The sequence below is a fragment of the Acomys russatus genome, chromosome 20 (assembly GCF_903995435.1).
Source record: "Acomys russatus chromosome 20, mAcoRus1.1, whole genome shotgun sequence".
In the NCBI taxonomy this organism is placed as follows: Eukaryota; Metazoa; Chordata; class Mammalia; order Rodentia; family Muridae; genus Acomys; species Acomys russatus.
The window spans coordinates 15,075,978-15,098,285 of NC_067156.1; the positions used below are offsets into that span (position 1 = coordinate 15,075,978).

General features: G+C 42.0%; 1 long non-coding RNA gene across 1 annotated transcript in view; it reads left to right on the forward strand.

The window, feature by feature from the left end:
- Positions 1-22,308, forward strand: part of LOC127204527 (uncharacterized) — a 105,296-nt gene that overhangs the window by 77,206 nt on the left and 5,782 nt on the right. The window contains exon 3 of the long non-coding RNA XR_007832475.1: positions 20,022-20,150. This is a non-coding gene — a long non-coding RNA (uncharacterized LOC127204527). The remainder of the gene's footprint in view (positions 1-20,021; positions 20,151-22,308) is intronic.

The window sequence follows — 22,308 nt, forward strand, 5'->3', positions numbered from 1 at the left end:
TTCTATGGGACACTTCAAGAATATGGCTGCTGCAGGAGAGATAGAGGTGAAACACTAGCCATAGCTATGCGTTTTAACACACCCCTTATTAAAGTATTAGAAATGGGTAAGGATTTATTCCTTTTTAAGTTTGTGGAGGGCATTTGATACATTGTGGGGCAGGTGAGTAGCAGGGTTTATTAAGTGCTCAGTGGCCTCCTTCATGAAGTAATAATAGTTTTGAAAGGAGGCAATGGAATGGACCAAACAGACATTGTGCATAGGAGAACATCCTAGTGCAGGGGAGCCCAGGACCCTTATACAGACCTAAGGAGTGTATTTTATGAGAAGGAGGGGGATAATGTTCCTAGAGATTATGGATGAGTTGATGTGGAAAAGGCTGTGTGGTATATAACTTTCTTTGTAGGACATTTGAAGAGTGTGGTGATTTGGGTGAGAATGGCCCCATTAGGCTTATGTATTTGACTGTGTGGTACCCAGTTAGTGAAACTGTTTGGGAAGAATTAGGTGGTGTGATCTTGTTGAGATGGATGTGTCTTTGTCACTGGGATTGGATGCTGAGATTTAAAACATCCATGGCAGTCCCAGTTTTTCTCTTTGCTTCCAACTTGTGGATCGGATGTGAATTCTCAGCTACTTATTCAATGCCATGCCTGCCTGAGTGTTGCTTTCTCTGCTGTGATGATAATGGACTGACTATCTGAAACTGTAAGCAATTAAACGGTTCATTTTTTAAGTTGCCGTGGCCATGATCTCTCATCCAAGAAATCGAACAGCAACCAAGACGAAGGGCTTAAGTTTAGTCTTAGTGGAAGGGGACACTACTGGAAAGTTTCAAACATGCATATGATGTGATTGTGTGCTGAATGACAAGAAGGATGTTTCAAGGCATCTCTGTGCCCATATTAAGAATACCTCCAAGGAGGCAAGAACCTTGTAAACCTTCAATTAGACTTGGGGGTTGATTACAGATGCCTGTAGACCAAAAAGTCGAGATATACTTTCAAGGGAGAACCAATAGAATCTACCGGAATATCACATGTTGTTGTCTGATGAGATAATATAGGCCTTCAATGGTTTCAAGTCTGTGTCACTGAAATAGAAAATGTTTAGTGAAATAAGATTGCTTTTGGAAGCAAATAGCCGTTCAGTTTTGGACATGTATCTCAGAGGACTCTTAGATAGTCAAGTGGAGATTGTAACACAGGTAGCTGTAGATACATATTTCAAGGTCACAGGTAAAATCCAATCCAGACTGGAAGGGTGCATTTGGAATTAATTAGCCCACATCAGACTTTAAAGTGCGTGTCCTGGTTGTATCACCAAGGAGATGAGCTTGTAGGAAGAGAACCAGAGGCTACTTGGATGGCATGAGGGAAGATGGAAGGTGACCAATGCTACATACTGTTGAGAGGTCAAGATGAAAAATAGGAATTGACAGATGGGCACAGTATTATGCAGTTAATTCACCAGGAATCAGGAACAGTTCTGGTTGTACAGTCTGTGTGGACGGTGGATTAGGATGGCTATAAGAAAGAAGCAAAGTAAGGAAAACCAATAATGTGTAAACAACTCTTTGAGGTTGTCTGTGCAAAGGTGAATAGAGAAATAGGTTAAAAGAAAGAGAAGTGATGTCAGGATAGTTTCATTTACTGTAAAACATACATTATGGTTATGTACTGATGGAAGAATTCTCGAGCGGAAACTGATCATGCAGGAGAGCAGAGGAGAATGATATGGAAGCAATATGGAAGCCAGTGAAGGAACTGGAGAATGAGCTTTTTCCGGCTCTTAGTCCTGATATGCCTTTCCCTAATAGGGATATTCACTCCATTATTATGCTTTCTCCTGGGTAGTGATTGCATTGCATCCCGCAGTCATTTCAGCCTCACCATTAGCATTAGTGTTTTCTCTCTTGTCATCTATCATCCCTCTACTCAGGAGTCATAGCACCAGGACGTTCTTTTATTTCATAAACATGAAACCTTCATGAAGCCATTTCCTGTGCTTTCCTTTGCTAGCCAGAGAAGACCACAACAAAATAAAATTTGGCTCCTGATGCCGAGGTGATGCAGGCAAGCTCTGTTCTGTGGTCCTCTTGAGGCACATTGGGATTGACCATAGAAGAAGGAGCTAAGTACAACAGATCAGATCCCTATGCAGGCTTCAATGAGAAATGGGTTAGAGGAGGGCTGTCCTCTCAGAAGCAAGGTGTACCTGAGAGTGGTGCTGGGAGAGGTTAGTATCATTACTATCTTCAGCTTTCTATTAAAGACTTAAAAAAACCCCAACTGGTATCTGAATCCCATCTGCAGCCTTCCCACTACTCCTTACTATTAGGATCTGCACTCTGTCCTGGGTGCAGATTCTGCCCTTGTTCAGCATGACTTTGAGGTTTCTGAAGCAAAGGACTGTGCATCTCATATGCTCGGGTGTATAATCACTGTTCTAGAACTGGACACCAGGTAGGTTAGCACTTGTAGGTTAGGATTTGACAATTTCCTGATGCAGGTAACCTAGGAGCAAAACCAACCAATTGGAAGAGGTTTTAGATTTCAGTCTCATTGTCAAGACAACGAGGAGATGCACAGAGAAGTCATATGGAGTGAGTCCATCCTAACCTTCTGTATCAAGTGCATCTTATGGAGGAGACAACCGGGCCTTCCTCATTGACTGACGGTCCCCCCAGCTCACTCAGTTCATACCTGGCTGGTTGTTGACAGGCTCTCTGAAAGGTAGTGAGGCTGTAGTGATGGGCAAGGTAACTGTGATAAGGCCTCTTCATGACTGCTAATGTTCTTTCAGGTCCCTCTTGGCCTTATATACTGTTCCTAGGCCAGATGGAAGAATGGGTGATGGTTCCTGGAACCTACTACACTGCCAACCCCTTGTCTCCTGGCACCCCCTACCTACTTTCTGCTGCTGCTCTACTGTCCCAAGACTACAGATGGGTCCTGAATGAGAGAGACACTTCCCTTGTCTCTTTTGGGCTTTGGGATACAAAGGAGGGTTGCAGCTGATTGTGTCAGGAAGAAACTGAACTGGGCCTATGCTCAGAGACTCATGGGACAGTCTGATCCCAAGCTGCTGTTCTTGAGGTCCAATGAGGGCTTGCCTTTGGGTCTTTGAGATAGAGCTCCTCTCTTCTCCATCTGCCCCCTTCAAAATCGTTCTGTTGGTTGACACCCATAGTTCTGTCATGTGAGACCTTTCTAAAATACACACATCCCAGAAAAATATCAAGGAATATTTTAGTAGCAGCTGCCACTTCTGTATGTGACTAAGAAAATATGTTGGATCCGGAGGGTGGTATTACACCCTAGAAGAGTCTCCTGTTGAAGGCAGAAAGAGAGAAGGAAAGGGGATACCAGAGAGCCCCAGTTAGAGCACCCCCCCAGGGAAATGCTTTTGTCATCACCATCCTAAAGAGTAAGGGTTCCCTACACCTGTTGCACTTCTTATCTTACACAGCAACTCCAAAAAGGCCTTCAGACACCAAATGACACTCTCATCAACAAGCTCGCATCGCAAGCCCACATTTTGACAACACGTTTCCCAAATTTAGTCCCCTAATCCACTCCCAGAATATATTATGCTTTTGCACCCAGCAGATGGATTAAAAGCTAAATCTTCTGCTTGTTAGGAAACCAACCAGAAACCAAAAATACAAATACACACACCCCTGCAGGTATGTGTGCCATGCTGGGGTGGATGGAAGGACCCTATAGTGTTTACTCTAGTGAGGTGAGAACCACAGTGGGAGCGTGTGTGAGGATAGTGCATCCCTTGTGTACTGAATGGGGTGCTGGGCAATCAGAAGCTTTCTGAAAACCCTTCTCTAATTTCTTGGTATAGGTTTTTGTGTACAGGTGAGTCTGCATGGAGGCTCAGAGCACAGGCCAGTACACCTGTTGTGGAGTGAGATGATTACGCTTTAAATTATATACAAAGGAGGACTCAGAGGCCTGAGCAGGGCAGAGTTAACAACCCACTTGCAGTTCCAGATGTTGAACTGAGTCCTGGCTCAGAGCTTGTCCCTTCTAGCTGGTTCTACTGGGGGCCTTGTGTGTTTGCAGGGTTCCTCCTATTCATTTTTGGCTTTCATTGTGTCAGGGAGCATATCATTTTCCTTCTATGCTTAAAATATTTTGAAATCTTTGCAAATAGAGACTGTTTGAAGGCACCCAGGGAGGGGACATAAATCAGAGAAGGTCACTGGGGTCACAAGGGACACTTATGGAGAATATAAGAGAGCACCCCAGGAGCTGGGATCATCAGAGGAAGTAGAAATGATCTCAGGAGGTGCCTGAAAAAAATCTGAATCCCTTCCTCACAGTCTTGTTTTCTTCTTATCATTGAAAAATTGCTCACAATGCAATAAAAACAAGGTGTTCTAATTAAACAGATTTGTTTACATGTTGTGGCATGAAAAACTAATTCAATCTGATATACTGTACATTCTTGCTGTACTTTTTCTTCTTCCCTTTATATAAAACTGCCCATTTTTAAATAGTATTGTACTTAAGCATCTTAAAGAGTATCTTTGATTAAAAGGATGTGAGCAATTTCCTACTTCCCACAGTTTTCAAAGTATTGTATCAACAGCGCGTGAGAGAAAAGAGTTGTAGGTAGAGACCCTTCCTGCATTTAATTTGACTTCAGTGCCCCCAAATGTGTGTGATGTGTAGCAAAAGTGGAATTTCTGATGTGTTTTCTTTTATGATCAAATCACACAAACCAAGATTCTGGAAGGAATTGGTAGCTTGACCTTGGGACATGAGAAATCAGAGACTATTAGTGCAGGAATTAGTAGTACAGTGGCCCCTACATACTTGAGTCCTGTGGTGGCTTGGTGGAGTTCACAAAGAAGTATTGGGGAAACAATGTAGTGTATTCACAGTAATGATAATTATGATCACAAGAAAAACCATTTACTATGATCAGTATGGTTATTGAAGAGTAAATATTCGACCAAGAGACAGTAAAGGAGACACGGGCCATCTTCCATTTGGGAATATGGATGCAGAACCCAGCCTTCAGGCACTCAGGGCTCTTTATCAGGAAACCTTGTCTAGAATAAGGGTCCTACTGGTTTCTCACTGTTTCTAAATTTGCAGTCAGTCGATCTACAAATTCCTGTATGTTGGGCACTTACTGGGGAGTTGTATGTTCATATCTGTGATGTGAATAGCTTGTCTTGGCACTGCTGTGTCTTTCCTGTTGTAGACATAGGACTTTTTCATTCTGATCTTTGTGCCTTCATATAGGTTGCCCCTCCATCTGGAAAGCCTTCATCTACCTTCTTGTCCTATGCAAACAATCTATACATTGATTCTCATAGTTCTTTCTATTTCTCCTTTTTTAGTTTCTATTATGATAAATTCTATTGTGATACATTTTATGTCACTTCTGTTTTTTAATGGTTCTACTTGGTGACTGCTTTTGATTTAGTCTTGGGCACAACTAGGCAGTGTCTTTTTTTTTTTTTGCTTTTCAACAAAATCCCATGCTATGCTAGAGAGACACTGCTTGTAAGAACATTCTTGTAGAGTTTGATAAGGGTGATCATTGAGAATTCCCCCTACTCTTCTCCACATTACCTTTCGATCTTTTGATTTTTTTTTACTTGAAAACCCTTTTTAATAAAATAAAGCCTTGATGCAAATTTTAAGTTTTGCATGTATAGAGAAAGATAATATTTCAAATTCAGCACTTAGGGTGGCAAATTTTAAATACATCTTTTAAAAAAAATTTTTAAAAATTAATTTATTCTTGTTACATCTCAATGGTTATCCCATCCCTTGTATCCTCCCATTCTTCCCTCCCTCCCATTTTCCCATTATCCCCCTCCCCTATGACTGTTCCTGGGGGGATTACCTCCCCCTGTATATGCTCATAGGGTATCAAGTCTCTTCTTGGTAACCTGCTGTCCTTCTTCTGAGGACATCCTATTGGGACTCTAAATGAGAGAAGCATGGGAGAATAGCAAAGTAGAAGGATCCAGAGGGTCCTAGAAACCTACAAGTAGAACATTATGATAGGCAGATTTGGGCCCAGGGGTCCCGCTCAAACTAAGGCACCAGCCAAGGACAATACAGGAGGTAAACTTTAAACCCCTACCCAGATCTAGCCAATGGTCAGAACATTCTCCACAGTTGAGTGGAGAGTGGGATATGACTTTCTCACATACTCTGGTGCCTCACATTTGACCATGTCCCCTGGATGGGGAGACCTGGTGGCACTCAGAGGAAAGACAGCAGGTTACCAAGAAGAGACTTGATATCTTTTGATTTTTTTTTCTCCATGAGCATTTAATGGACCCATCCAACCATGTCCCAAGGCATCTGACACATGAATATGGTAGAATTGCTCTGAAGCATCACACTATTGGTGGACAACAGCCTCGGCTTTAGCTGACTGTTGATTTGGGGCTTGCAAAGAGAAGCCTTGTGATCTGAAGTATTATTTATCAGGCCTCCATCATCCTCAGCCTTAGCTCTAGGGGAGACCCTCTTCTTTTCTTATCTCCTTCCTGTCTCTTTTCTACCCATTTGCACTCCCACCACCCAGAGGCTTCCAGAAATCCCAATATAAAGTTTTGGATTAGTGCTGAAGATAAAAACAGGGAGAAACGCCTGTGATCCAACTCCCTTGAAGCAACTGTGGAAGATTCTTCTGGGCTTCTGGAGGATACATCTGTAGAGTGGGACAGTGATTCCCAAAATAAAGACCAGGCAGACACCAATGTGTGAAAAATGCCGAACATGTCCTTCCAATTCCTCTACAGCAGCTCATCTCTGTGTGTAGGATCTAGGAAGGGCTTTTCTTCCTAACATCCTAGATCCACAAAACCAGGCATTAAATGGTTAAGCAGGTACATTTCTGTAACAGTGTTCCAAACTCTTTTGGAGGGATCCTGAAATATGCCCCACATATCAGTCTCACAAGCATTATCTCTTTTTTTTTTTTTTTTTTTTTTTGTTTTTGTTTTTGGAACTTACATAGTACATCTTGTACTTGGCAGACAATCTAGCAATGCTAGTATTAATTTAACATTAAAATGCTTTTATTTCTTCATGTCTCCTGCTTGGTCCCAGCTTCTTCAGATGAAGGCCGGGTACTCTTGCTCTCTTCTTTTCTCATATCTGTTCCATGAATGGTGCTCAGACAAGTGTTAGTGCACAGACTGATGAATCATTGCATTAGTACCATATGGTAAAGGGGCCTTGGCTTCGAGTCCAGTTTCAAGTTCAGTCAAAGAGAGTTTAAGCCTGATAGTTTTAAAGGCCTCTGGGACCTTGGTCAGGATGACACACAAGAACTGGAGGAAGGAAATGATTAACTACCAGAGGCCATCTAGTTATGATTGTCACTGTGCATTTCAACATTTATGTTGACATGTAAGCAACCCTGCAAAGCAGCCATTATAAGTTTCCCACAGCACAAATGACAAGATTGAGACCGTAAGTATGTCTTGTTTTGTCTTCATGTACATAGCTGATCACTGAACTATTCCTGAACCTAAGATTCTAAACTTGCTAACCTGGGATGAAAATACAAGTTACTGAGGCTGGAAAGATGGCTAGGCTGTTACAAGTACTTACTGTTTTTGTTCATGACCTGTATTCAGCACCCACATCAAATAGCTAACAACCACCTGTAATTCTAGTGTTATGAATACACCTTTTTCTAGCTTCCAACAGGCACCTAATCATGTGGCACATGCACATACACACAGATATGAACACACAGACACACACACACACAGAGACACAAAGACACACACACAGACACAGACATACTCAGAGACACACAGACACATACACAATGTTCCTATTTTATGGAGGATGGAAGTAGCCTTTAGGGCTAAGGAACGTCCTTCATCCTACCAATTCACAACACAACAAAGTCCAACCTAGCACACAGGATATTTCATCCAGACTTGGAATCCTGACCTCTGGCTTTATGATTTACTTCATCAGAACCAGGGCTGTGTCCAGACATGTGTTTCATGTGAGATGTGGACTGGTTGGTACCCTTCTGTCTCTAATATGAAGGTTTCTTATCCATAGTTTCTTTAGAGCCCTTGGGGATGGATAGTATAGACATCTGAGAGGGAGAGCAAGAAAGATTCCCTCTTTTATAACTTTTCTCAAACTGAACTACCAATTTGCTTCCAAGCTATAGAAGGGAACCAATTAAACTCTGAAGGATGTCAGCACTTAGGAGAAAGTTCACCTTCTGTGTGTGTGTGTGTGTGTGTGTGTGTGTGTGAAAAGTGATCATGCAATTCATCGAGAGGGCAGAGATTTTGAAAGGAAGTTCACTAAGTATATTTATTTATGCAGTAGTTCAATGGTGTCAAGTATTTTCAAACAAATGCTTCATTTCATTAGTGATAGATTTTGACAAAATCAAAGTCCTTTTAGCAGCTGTAATAATGTAAGATTTTGAAGACTTGTCACTTTCTGTCCACCTTCATGTACATGGGTTTCAGCTTTTTTTCCTGGTAACAATAGGACCAGATGACTCTAAAGCTTGACTAGGTCACTAAACAATGACTTACAGAGATAGAAACTCATTGCTGGGAGGCTGACCAGTGTCAAACAAAGGCATAGAGAGCTTTCAGACTGAGTTCAGCATGACACGTGTCTTGGTCCCAAGTAAAATTTAGCACAAGTATAGCTCAGGAGTCCAGATTTCATGCATGCAGAGAGTAGTAGGAGGCCAGAGAAAGGGTGTCATGTGATCTTGAAGAGTAGGCACTGCTGCCTAGGTCTCATGGCAGGAAGACAGAAGTGTGAATAGGGAACTCAGGACTGAGTATCACAACAGCACAAAGAGGGCATGCACGTGGGTCTTCAGGACATTCAGTTTCTCTCTGACCAGTGATTTAATATTCTCTCACAGATTCTGACTCTGAAATTGGATAGGGTCATAGTCATTGGAGGCTATGTACAGACTAAATTCTACTGTTGTAGGATAGGAGTCACAATGAAGGTGTGAGCCTGTTTGGGGCTTTCCAACTTAGAGACAAGGTACTTGTGTATACACTTGAACTCACCACAGTGGTTGCTAGCACAGCTACTGGCATGGTGCTTTCTTCCTTTAGACATTTTCCTTTATTTCTTCTTTTAAAATTCTTATTTATTCTCCAGTTTATATATTCTGACTACAGTTTCCCTTCCCTCCTCTCCTCGCAGTCCCCCTTGCCCCTCCCCCAATCCATTCCTCCTCCATTTCCCTCCAGAAAAGGACAGGCCTTCCAATGGATATCAACCAAACATGGCGTGTCAAGTTGCAGTAAGACTAGGCACCTCCTATTGCATTATGTATTACAGCTACGTCAGCCAACTTAGTGGGAGGAAAAGCATCCCCAAATCAGGCAGAAATGTCAGAGATAGCCTGTTTTGGGGATTTCTTACATTTACAGTCATGTAGTTGCCCGTGTTAGTCTACTGAACCTGAGACCAACGGGGCTCATGTCCACACATAGTAGCAAATACCTACTATGTCCACAGAGGTTGCTAGAGTCACTGATAACTGTCTGAAAATCTTTCTTTCATCACATAGTTTCCATCTTCCGGACTTGGGCTTGCCCACAGAATGTCAGTCTCACTGTAGTTGCACTTCTCACCGTGGCTTGCTTCATGAAGAGCATGCGTATTAAGACATCTTGGCAGACGTTTCCTATGATCTAGCCACATAAGTCACATAGCATCACTTGCTAATCAAGTGTGAGCCGTAGAATGAGCCTTGATTCAAGAGGGAATATTCACACAGCAGGCTCACTGTGGGGCCATTTATTTCTAAAGTTCAGCTCTCAGCTGCGCACATGAAGACAGAACGAGACAGACTTAGGATCTCAATCTTGTTATTTGTGCGGTGGGAAACTTATAGTGACTGCTTCGCAGGGTTGCTTACATTTCAACATAAACGAGGGAAGATTCTGCACGGTGACAAGCATAACTAGATGGTCCCTGGTAGTTAGTCATTTCCTTCCTCCAGTTCTTGCTTGTCTTCCTGATACTTTAACATGTGCATGTCTTGTCCTTCTAGCCTGCCTAGAAACTTCTTAAGGTCAAGGGTCATCATGTATCTCTCTCTTTAAATTCCCCTAATAAATATAAGCTGGAAGAACTGAGCAGGAGCAATAGATAAGGGCACTAGGGACCCTGGAAACAAGCTTGGACATCTTTATAATTTTCTCTGGGCTCAGCACAGCATTCAAGCCCCTGGAAATCTGACCTTTGCCTTCTCTGGAAAAAACTAATAAGTTATCCTAGATTCTAAAGGGGGCATTATTAATCTAGTTAATAGATTGCACTGTTTTTATGAGGGCTTTAGCCCATTAATTGTTTCCATGCAAATGGATGCTGTTAATTACAAATTAATCTTATCTTTTCGTTAAGGCAGGGCCATCAGGACCTCCACTTGGCAATGCTTGTTGGCAGTTGATATGAATCAATGCTTATACTTGAAAGTAATAAAACTCCATTTCTTTAAAGATAGTTAATAAATCAGATCTTCATTAATGCAGATAGGCCAGACCCCCGACTTGTCTAATTTAATGAGGTTCTAATTCATTACTGTGATTCATGTGTCCCCCTGGGGATAGTGGCCAACAGGGCAGGGCACACAGTAGGCAGTTAATAAAACCTATATTTCCTGGGCTCCCCTATAGTGGGGGTCGCTCAAGTACTCTTTCTTCCCATTTTAAGTGCCATTGCAGGTCCTCTTCAGCCTTGGTGCCATATCTCAGGTGATCACATAGAACCTCAAAGTGGAAATAAAACTTTCTACAAGCCTCTTGCTTATGAGGGATATGTGCTAGAGGCTCAGCATCCTCATCTGAGAAAAGAAAAGTTGGGACACTGAAGCTCTGTTTGAGCCCAGGCACCTTGTTTACTTTGGGCTCAGAGGCTGAGGAGGTAGACTGGGGCTGCCTGATATCTCTGGATTCTATCTAAACAGGATGCATGAGCAAGTGAATGATGAGCCTCCAGTTTTTCTCTGGAGCCCATTAGTGATCCATAGGTTGCTGGTGCCTGTGAACCCTTCTTCAAAGCCTGTTTTTCTTCCCATTTGGTATTACTTTTTAGAACAACAGTTTGCTCCATAGTGTAATTGTGGCCGGCCAGAGGTTTGACACTCTACCAACCTTCTAGCTCCCAAAGCCTCAGGAACATATATTTGGTTTCCTGTTTTACATGATAAGTCACTATTGGCAGAGGCTGGGGTCTTGTCCATTCTGCCCACTGCTCTAGCATACCAGCATAGAGTCTAGAATAAATGTATCATCCAAGTTTGGGGTTGTATTTGTGAGCATGGAGAGGCAGGAGGAAGAGGAAACATGGCTTCCCCTTGAAGGTTTGGGAGCTGGCAGTGTGATAGAGCACTTCCTTCCGTGCTGCTGAATTCATTTCTCTAAAGTTCCTCTGTGCACAGAACCATTTGTTTCCACATTGTTTTTATTAAACAAGAAAGGCGAGCTTTATTACTGCGCAAATGAAAGCAGCCGGCAAAGACAGATACTTCCCAGATTCTTATTAATCTCCAAGAGTTATGGGGCCTCTGAAGTCCCACAGAAATTAACATACTCTCTCGAGCAGTTGTGGGGTGCAGCGCCCCTCCCATGTGGATGGCAGTAAGTGCTCTTCCCTGGCCTGCTCATAAAAGCTTCCTGGCTGTGTCTCACCCTTCCTCATCACGGACCCTCTGGGGCTTATGTCTACCACCCTCACGCTTCAGTGCACAGTCAAGAATTTATTTGCACATATATTCTGGGTATTGTCTGAAAATGTGGATTTAGGTGTTGTTCAATTCACTTCCATACACAATTAAATATGTATGGATTATTTACTATTGTGGTGTGAAAGAGTTTTGACATCTGTGAGATTATATCCTGAGGCCTTTGTGAATCTCGCCCCCCCCCCACACACACACAAAGTCATGTGTAATTCCCTCCCTCACCACAGTGCACAGTACAGTGATTGCTCACTCAGTCTACAAATATTTATGCAATACTCTCCATGCTCCGTGGGCTGGACACAGGGCTTCGTCCTTGGGGAGTACCAATTCTTCTGGGACTGCTGGAGAGACAGGAGAGTCTAGGTGAGAGAACGATAGGAAATATCCTTTGATTTTTCAGAGATCTTATCAGTGTGGTGTTAAAGAATGTCCATGGGGCATGCAGCAGGAACATCTGACTGACTAGTTATGGGATGCTGTAATAGCCTTAGGAAGATGAGAGAGTAGGCAGGGCAGTTGTTGATAATGGGTGGCATCAAGATACACTATGATGCCTTTGAGATAAAAGTAGGAATGGACACCACATCTTCAGGTCCCTAAGAAGATATATGGTGCCTTCAAATGGGAGACCTCTCACCCTTGAGGGTGTATAGATGTTGCACTGCCAGATAAGCTCACTCTGGAAGCTTTGCTGTTCCATTTGAAAATGAAAGCTAAATATCAGCAAAGTGATGGCTTACTGTTATTCATAGAATTTGGGAATCACTTGAAAACATAGAATCTAAGAATATCAAGGTCTGTAGTATGAAATATTCAAAAAACAAGTGAGTTTTTGACATTTTTTGTCTGATTTCTTTTTCTGTTCAAGAAGTAGAATAGCCCAAGTATAAATATTAGCCCTGGTTTATAGGTGCAAAAGTAAAAGCATAAAGAATCCAGATGAAATTTCCAAAATTAATAGAGAGTTAGATAGGCCTGAAGTTAAAGGCTTGGTCTTCTGCAACCAAATGCAGATTTCCCCCCCCCCCCGGGCGATGGACTCCTTATTCGGCACCCAGCCTTACACTTAAAGGTCAGGATATCAGCGAATGCGAAGAACAGTGCTAAGGGAGATTCAAAGGCGTTGGGAAGATACCAGTGAGGGGATAACAATTGAGATGTAATCTGAATAAATTACTTTTAAAAAAAGTCCTGGTCCAAGAGCAGATAGGCCATGGAAGAAAGATGAAACACAGTTTACCTCAAAAGAAGGTGTGGGAGCTACAATGCACTGTGTAGAACTTAAGGCGGTGCTGACCAGAGACAAGTGTTGGGGTTCTGGCCACCACTGTTCAGGCTTAAAGTTCATCCCCATGGAATATGCCTTGATGGAGCAAGGACTCCAAGGCAGAGTCTGTAGGGTGAGGGTATATCTATATTGTTGCCATCCAACCGGTGAGTTCAAGAACTTTTATTCCCTGACCTCATATTTCCTTCTGTCTTACCAGACTATTTGGCTCATATAAGGCCAGGGTCCCTAGTTCCTTCTCAATAGGGTACCATTTCTGCTACCCTAGCATTTACTTCTTTTAGTCCTGGCTCCTTTTTAATTGTCTAAAGCTCACCCCTCTTTCCAGAGAGGTTCCATTTTCACTGTCCTAAGGAACTTGTTTGCCTCTATGTACCAAAACTCTCCCAAAGACAGAGTAGCGAAGTTCTGAAACTCTTGCCTTGAAATTAGGACAGGAGTTAGAAAAAAATTACATATTTTTCAAAATCCGGATGTGACTGCTTCTAGGTATTTGAAAGGAAAGAAACCACGTGTCAGTTTGTGGCATGGGGGAGTGGCTCATTTCTCTAAAGGATGAAACAGAAACTATCTGAAAGGTCCTGTTGGTTTCTTAAGGGGACTGAAAAGACGTTAGAGTTAGTGACAGCTAAGAGTGTTTGGGATCACCTGAAGCACAAAGCTCAAGTCCCCAAGATGTGGACCCTAGAAAACTAGGGGCTGAAGTGTAAAAGAAGGAGATAAGAAGGTACCAAGCCTACTGATGCTCTATTTGGCCTATAGGTGGTCCTCTTGTGTGATGACTCTAGGCTTTCAACTCTGTACTCCGTAGTGGGCTTTAGGAAGCCATAATCTCCATTACTATCCCTAGCACTCCTAGTGAGGGTTGATCCATGGAAGGAATTTCTCTTTGTTTTCCACAGCTCTTTTTTGGGCATTAGAAGGAAAGGACATATGTTTTCTGCAGATCCCAGTGGGTTAGTATCTGTAGCCCCATTCTGTGATCTAACAGACATGACTTGGATAAAGATTTGAAAGCCTCTTTCTCTGTAACTGTCACTATTATCATGTCTTAGTTTGTTTTTCTGTTGCTGTGATAAAACACTAACCAAAAACAACTTGAGTTTTATTTGGCTTATACACTCTGATCACAGTTCATGCCCCAGAGAAGCCAAGGCAGGAACTCAAACAAGACAGGAACCTCGAGGCAGGAACTAAAGCACAGACCAAGCTCCCCATAACTTGCTCATACAACCCTGGACTACATGCCCAGGTCTGGCAATTCCCATAGTGAGCTGGACCCTCTCACATGAATCATCAATCCAGAAAATGTTCTCACAGACTTGCCTGCAGTAGTGTTTTAGATGACACTAACGTGTGAAGTTGACTACAAAACTAACCAACATATTCTACATTGTAATGAGAATTGCAGCCTTTGCATGTAGCATCTTGGAGGAGAGAAAATTACAACAGAATTCTACATACTGTAAAGAATGAGATCATGGCATTCACAGGTAAATGGATTGAACTGGTGATCATAATGTTAAGCAAATAGGCTAAACTCAGACAAATACTGTATTTCTTCTCTCATTAAGAATTTAGCTTTAAATCCACATAGATGTTTATGTGGTACACACACACACACACACACACACACACACACACACACACACACACACATTTTGTAGGACATGAAGGTAGAAAGGGGACAAGGAGAGGAAAAACAAGGAAAAGTTCTAAGGGAGGTATAGAGGGAAAATAATACAGAGTAGTGCAAAACAGATAACATGAAACAAGAAGGATGATTTGCAGAAAGGGTCCAGTAAGAAGGGGGAAGATTATAGAAGACAATGAGGGAAGGCATTAATAAGAAACAAGTTTAACCGCACATACTCTTGAACACACACACACACACACACACACACACACACACACACACACACGTGCCACAATAAAACCCCTTACTTTGCTACACTAACTTAAAAAGTAATAAATCATCTCAGCTATACAGAAATAAAATTTAGTGTAAGCTATAAACATTAAAAGAGAGACTGTTGGCCAAGGATCCCCTTGGTAAGTACAGGTTGGTGTAGACCCATGATGTACATGTATGCACATCTTAGAGTCACAGTTCTTGTAATGGCATCCACGATTCCTACATATACTGAAACTGAGAAGAGTTGAGAGATTCCTGGAAGAGGGGACAGCCCAGGAGCCAGATTTTGCCTTTCTGTTTATCTCCAAAGCTCTGTGTTGTGAGCATTGCTGGGCCATCCAGGAAGGAGTAGCCAGGAATGGTATCTGGGATTGGCATTTACATATGCAGCCTGACATTTCCCTCCTCAGTGATTCCATTCTTTTCTATTTGGTTTTGTTTAATGTCGTAGCACCTTACGCACACTTAAATCCCTAAATTTAAGCAACTCAGCCATATTTGGGTTTTCTTTATCTCAGTTCTGGTCATCTCCCTAGGCTCCTTCTTTCCTTTTCTTCTTGTTTTTTACATTGGGATTTTGTGTTCTTGGTGCAGCAATGACCCAGCAGATGGATTTCCTAAGAAAGACTCCAGTCCTAGGGCAGAAAGCAGATGGAGCTTATGGAAAGGCTCCTTCTTCTGAGAGAAAATCAGAGAGGCAAAGGGGGAGGGGGGAGGGGGAGAGGCAAGATCAAGCTTAATTAACACTTTGGACTCCCATTCTAGGTACTTGACTTATTTGCTTAGCCTTTCTTTAAGTCAAGGGGGCAGAAAGAGATGATAAAAAATGAAAAGAATTAAGGGATTGAAAGACTGGGGTAGGAAAGCAAAAGAATGGGGAGAAGGGGAAAAAGTGGACAGGGGCCAAGGAATATGGATAATGCCTGGTACCTAGAGTCTATTCAAATTGAGATTTGAGTTCTATGTTTAATAATTTAAAAAACTAAGCAACCTGTTTTTCTCCCTTTCCTAAGGACATAAAGAATAATACACCTGACCTACACAATGAGAGAGATTTTGCAGTATGAAGGGTCTTCTTCAGACTCAGCATCCATTGTCTTTACACATTTGTCTTTGCTGGTATCCATGTTTAATCTCCTCAATTTCTGACCATCTTGTATATTAATCTGGGCCATCTCTCCTGCTCTTCCAAACTCATCTGGCTATCAAGTAACATTTTAGGATTTCCTAGACACCACTGGACTCATTTCTTTGAAGGAAAGGAATGGCTTCCCCCGCCCCATTCCCATCCTGCACTGGAACTGTGAATTATTTTAAACACAAGCACAGATGGAACTGTGTTCTTGAAATGATTAGGAATGATTATATTTGCACAGTTCTTTGTTATTCTAATAAGTGGAATTAGACAAAATGATTGTCAGTGTTTCTCACTTCTGCCCTGAGTAAAAGTGGGAAGCAGCACCCTTATTTACACAGGCTTTGGTCCTTCCCTTAGAGACAGTCACTTACAGGGGGGCAGCCCTGGGCTTGTACAAGAGTTCAAACCATTAGAAGACATGTTTCTTGCTTGAGAAATCACTTAGAGAACAGAGAGAACCAACTGGCAAACACTGCTTTTTATTGTGCTGAGGTCATACTGCTATAGGAAGACTTGGTGTGCAGGACCAACTCGTCAGAGAGGGAAGCATGCTGAGACCATAGGCTCACAGGGGAGTTGTGATGCCTGGCACATACTCACTTCGCTTCCAGGTTTGACCAACTACATACACTTAGGAGAGGAAGAAATGAGACCTCAGTATAGACGTTCAGAGCTGTATATATACACCTGGAATCCAACCACCAAAGATATATGGTATTAAAGTATTCACAGCCCCACTAGCTTCTTACCATGGGTCCCAAACGTATGTTTACCTTTTTCAAGAATACAACCTGAAGGACATAGTATTTTGCAAGTAGGAAAGAATTTCTTAGTGCCTACAGGCCTATAATATCAACACTCCTCTATCTACCCACTGATGTATAATGAACACAGGAGATCAATAGTTGGTCATGTCTTGTATGGGGTGATACTTCCCAGTGGATAGAATCCTAGGAGGTAAATGCCACAATTTGTCTCAGCTTTACAAGGGGATTAAAACAAAGGAAGATTAAGTAATTTTGTGGTTCAGGTCACATTAGATAAACCTGAGTCTACAGCATTCATGCTCCCAGATAAGTTGTTTTTTTTTTTTTCATTCATTCATTAATTTACTTATTTTACATCTCAATCAGAACTTCCTCTTCCTTCTCTCTCCCTAGTCCCTCTCTCTATATACCCCTTCCCCTATGCTTCCCTCCCTTTCTCCTCAGAAAAGGAGAGATCTCCCATGGGTATTAACACACCTTGGTATATCAAGTTGTTGTAGGGCTGAGCACATTTTCTTCTATGGAGCCTAGAGATAAGGCCTTTCAGTTAGTGGAAAGGGATCCAAAGGCAGGCAACAGTCAAAGACAACCCTGCTCCTGCTGTTAGAGGTCCCACGTGAGGACCAAACTATTCATCTGTTACATATGTGCAGGGTGCCTCTATCCATTCCGTGGATGCTTTCTTGGCAGTTCAGTCACTGTGAGCCCCTATGGGCCCATGTTTGTTGATTCTGTGGGTTTTCCTTACCTCTCTGGCTCTTTCAATCCTCCTTCTCTTCTTCCATAAGATTTCCCAAGCTCTGCCTAATGTTTGGCAGTGGGTCTCTGCATCTGTTTTCATCAGCTGCGGAGGGAAGCCACTCAGATAACAGTCATGCTAGCCTCCTGTTTGCAAGTATAGCAGAATATATATATATATATATATATATATATATATATATATTTTTTTTTTTTTTTTTTTTTTTTTTTTTTTTTTTTTGGTTTTTCGAGACAGGGTTTCTCTGTGTAGCCTTGGCCATCCTGGACTCACTTTGTAGACCAGGCTGGCCTCGAACTCATAGTGATTCGCCTGCCTCTGCCTCCCGAGAGCTGGGATTAAAGGCATGCGCCACCACGCCCGGTTTAGCAGAATATTATTAATAGCATCAGGGTGGGCTCTCTCTCATGGCAGGAGACTCAAGTTGGGCCAGGCACTGGTTGGACATTCTCTCACTTTCTGATCCCTCTTTATGCCTGAACCTCTATAGGCAGGAAAAAATGCGAGTTGACTGTTTTGTGGCTGGATTGGTATCACTATTCCTCCATTGGACGTTTTAACTGGATATAGGAGGTGACGATTCCATGTTCCATATCTTCCATTGCTAGTAATATGGCCACCCTCTTAGATTCCTGGGTATTTTCACAAGCTAGATTCTAACTTGCCCCAGAGATACCCCACCCCACTCATTACAGTTCTCTTTGCCACCATCTTCCTAACACTTGATCCATCCTGGTCCTTCTCCCACCCGCTTCCCATCAAGTTCTTGCCCTCCACTCACACCAGATATCTATTTTATTTTACCTCCTAGGTGAGATTCAAGCATGCTTCCTTGGGCCTTATTTATTACTTAGCTTCTTTGGGTCTGTGGATTGTAGTATAGTTATCCTGTACTTTATGGCTAAAATCCAGTGAGTACATATCATTTGTATCTTTCTGGTTCTGGGTAACTTCACTCAGGATGATCTTTTCCAGTTCCATCCATTTGGCTACAAATTTCATGATGTCATTGTTTTTAATATCTGAGTAATATTCCATGGTGTAAATGTATCATTTTTTAAATCCGTTCTTTGGTTGGAGGACATCTAAGTTGTCTCCAGTTTTGGCTGCTACAAATAAAGTTGCTATGAAGATAGTTGAGCAACTGTCCTTGTGGTATGATGGAGCCTATTTTGGGTATATACCTAGGAGTGCTATAGCTGAGTCTACTGAGAAACTGTCAGATTGATTTCCAAGTAGTTGTACAAGTTTGCACTCCCACCAGCAATTGAGGAGTGTTCCCTTTGCTCTACATCCTTACCAGCATGTGCTGTTCCTTGAGCTTTTGATCTTAGCTATTCTGATGGGTGTAAGATGGAATCTCAGAGTAAGCTTTGATTTGCATTCCCCTGATGCCTAATGACACTGAACATTTCTTTAAGTCCTTCTCAGCCATTAACGATTCCTTTGTTGAGAATTATCTGTTTAGCTCTGTACCTCATTTTAAAATTGGGTTGTTTGGTTTGTTGCTGTCTAATTTCATGAGTCTTTATATATTTTGGATATCAAACTAAGCACTTAACTCTTAATCTCTCTCTCCTCCCCCCTTAATTCCTATCTACCCATTTCTCTCCTTTCTGTCTCTCCTCTTTCTCTTTCTGTCTCTTTATCTTCCTTATCTCCCTCCTTTTAGTGTCTCTGTGTCTAGATAGGGGAGAGGGAGAGGGAGGGGAGAGGGAGGGGGAGAGGGAGGGGAGAGGGAGAGGGAGAGGGAGAACACTGGCAGCATAGACATTTCACACATATACAGGAGGAGAAGTTAGAAATGAAATTCTGGTGGATTTTTTAGAAAACATCTTTTTCAAAGGGCACACCCTCTTCCAACTTATTGCAATTCCCACAAATAGAAACATCCCTAAAATAGTGCATTCCTTCATATGCTATGTTTGTATCCACTTCAGCGCCATCACATTTTTAGAACTTTAGGTAATATTTACTTTCCATTAGTTGTCTACATTATGAAGCTTCTCAGAAAGTAATGTCTGATTTTGCCCATTTAAAATGTAGGCTACCATTAGCCCATGGGAATTAACTATGTGTATTTAGACAGAGATTCAAGGAAGGTGGTCACAACACAGTGTCTGGTACGAAGGCCACATCTGGTCAGCACATGCATATTAGTCAGAGGCCCACAGCTTAAGAAGCTGTCTCTGTGAGTGAGGCTACATTCACACTCAACTTGTAGTCTTGACAATGGAAAAACCATGATGGGACTAAAAAGCGAACTTCTTAGCCTCCATTTTGTGTGTGTGTGTGTGTGTGTGTGTGTGTGTGTGTGTGTGTGTGTGTGTGTGTTGCTTTGATATTAAGGATGAAGTCATTTATAGAAAACAAATGGTCTTTTTTTCTTTTTCATTTCTTATCAGACAATCTATCACTTGAAACCCTGGGAAAAGATGTGTTTTCTCAGCTCTAGTGAGATTGTCTTATGGGAGAAGTTCTGCACAGTACAAGTTCAAGGAACCCAGTGGGGTAATTTAGAAGCAATCCACCAGGTCAGAGACCCTGCTAAATCAGACTGTGGCAAGGGGACAGCTAAAAAATCTGGAGTAGTTAGATATTTTGTCTACAAATCAAGAGTGTGGTACACTTCCTTCCTTTTAACCTCTGTTGAAATGATGACCATAAACCATATGCAATGCTAAAAGCTAATTAAACAGCTACCCTAAATCAATAAAAAGCGGGCAAATTGAATTTTAAGTAACACCTGCTCCTATGAAACGTACTTTATGCTTGGGTCTTGTCTAATGTTTATACTTCGGTAAGTTGGCTTTACTGATTGATGACTTTATCAGCCTGTCTCTATAATCTTAACTGGTTTCAATTTTGAGCAATCCCTCCCCTTCATAGTGTATCCCCATCCTCGTCATTATCAGTAGCAGCATCAACACTGCTAGCAATATCACCATTCCCGTTGCCATCATCAAGATTATCATCACCATCATTATCATCATTGTGACATCCAATCATCATCATCATCATTGTTGTTGTCATCATCATCACAATCATCACCATCATCAGCATCACCATTACCAACATGCTTTTCTTCTAGTTATGGGTCCAAATAAAAGGTTTTCTTTTTTTCCCCCTGATGTTCTACATCTTACTCCTCCTTATCCCTTTGTTATTTTACTCAGTCTACTGCTTCCACTTCTTATCTTTTTGGTTTAGCCTTTCAGAGCTGAGCCATTTCTTCACTCCCATTTCTACTTTTGTTCTGAGACACCTTTTCTTTGTCCTGGAAGTGGCTGGCCTCAAATTCAGAGATGTGCCTGCCTCTGCCTCCCAAATGATGGGATTAGAGGCATGCATCACCATACCCAGCCCACTTCCACTTCTTGAAAAATACTTTTTTTTCAGATTCTCTGTTTTTCTTATAGACAACTTATTATACCCAGCTTCATAAAACAATATATTTCTCATTGCTGTATAATTTCATAGTCCTCTGGCCTCTATATTCATCAGAAGTAGCTAGCTGATGTAAGAACAAAAGGCTTCCAAATGTCAGTGGTTTAGCAGTATTTTTTTGTGTGCATAGAATCAGATACAGGTTCAGGTAGTTTTCCAAGTAACTGGTAGCATTTTGGACTTAGGGATACAGACTAAGGGGAATTATTCTATCTGGGATAAACCTGGAGCACAGGACATCATAGATCTCTACACACAGGGTTGATTATGCTTTTTACTCACTCTTCTTGGATGTTCCATGTATTCTTACTCATGTTTCATTGGCTAATTGATCTTTTTAAAAATTTTTTTTATTAATTTATTCTTGTTACATCTCAATGGTTACCCCACCCCTTGTATCCTCCCATTCTTCCCTCCCTCCCATTTTCCCCTTATTCCCCTCCCCTATGACTGTTCCTGAGGGGGATTTCCTCACCCTGTATATTCTCATAGGGTATCAAGTCTCTTCTTGGTAACCTGCTGTCCTTCCTCTGAGGGCCACCAGGCCTCCCCATCCAGGGGACATGGTCAAATATGAGGCACCAGAGTATGTGTGAAAGTCATACCCCACTCTCCACTCAACTGTGGAGACTGTTCTGTTCATTGGCTAGATCTGGGTAGGGGTTTAAAGTTTACTGCCTATATTGCCCTTGGCTGGTGCCTTAGTTTGAGCGGGACCCCTGGGCCCAAATCTGCCTATCATAATGTTCTACTTGTAGGTTTCTAGGACTCTCAGGATCTTTCTACTTTGCTAGTCTCCCATGCTTCTCTCATCTAGAATCCCAATAGGATGTCCTCCCCTCTGTCCCACTTTCCTGGTAAGTGAAGGCTTTCGTGGGACATGCCCCTTGGGCTAGTGTCCAGATATAAGTGAGTATATACCATTTGAGTCTTTCTGCTTCTGGGTCAACTCACTCATTATGATCATTTCTAGCTCAATTCATTTGTCCACAAATTTCGGGAATTCCTTGTTTTTAATAGCTGAATAGTATTCCATAGTGTATATGTACCACAGTTTCTTTATCCATTCTTCTACAGATGGACACTTAGGCTGTTTCCATGTTCTGGCTATTATGAATAAGGCTGCTATGAACATGGTGGCTAATTGATCTTAAGGTGTGAGTTATATTCAAATGATGAAGAGTGTAGCTAGAGTGAGTCAGGCATGAAATGTTCAGAGAGATGGGAGCTTGAAGACCACAAGGC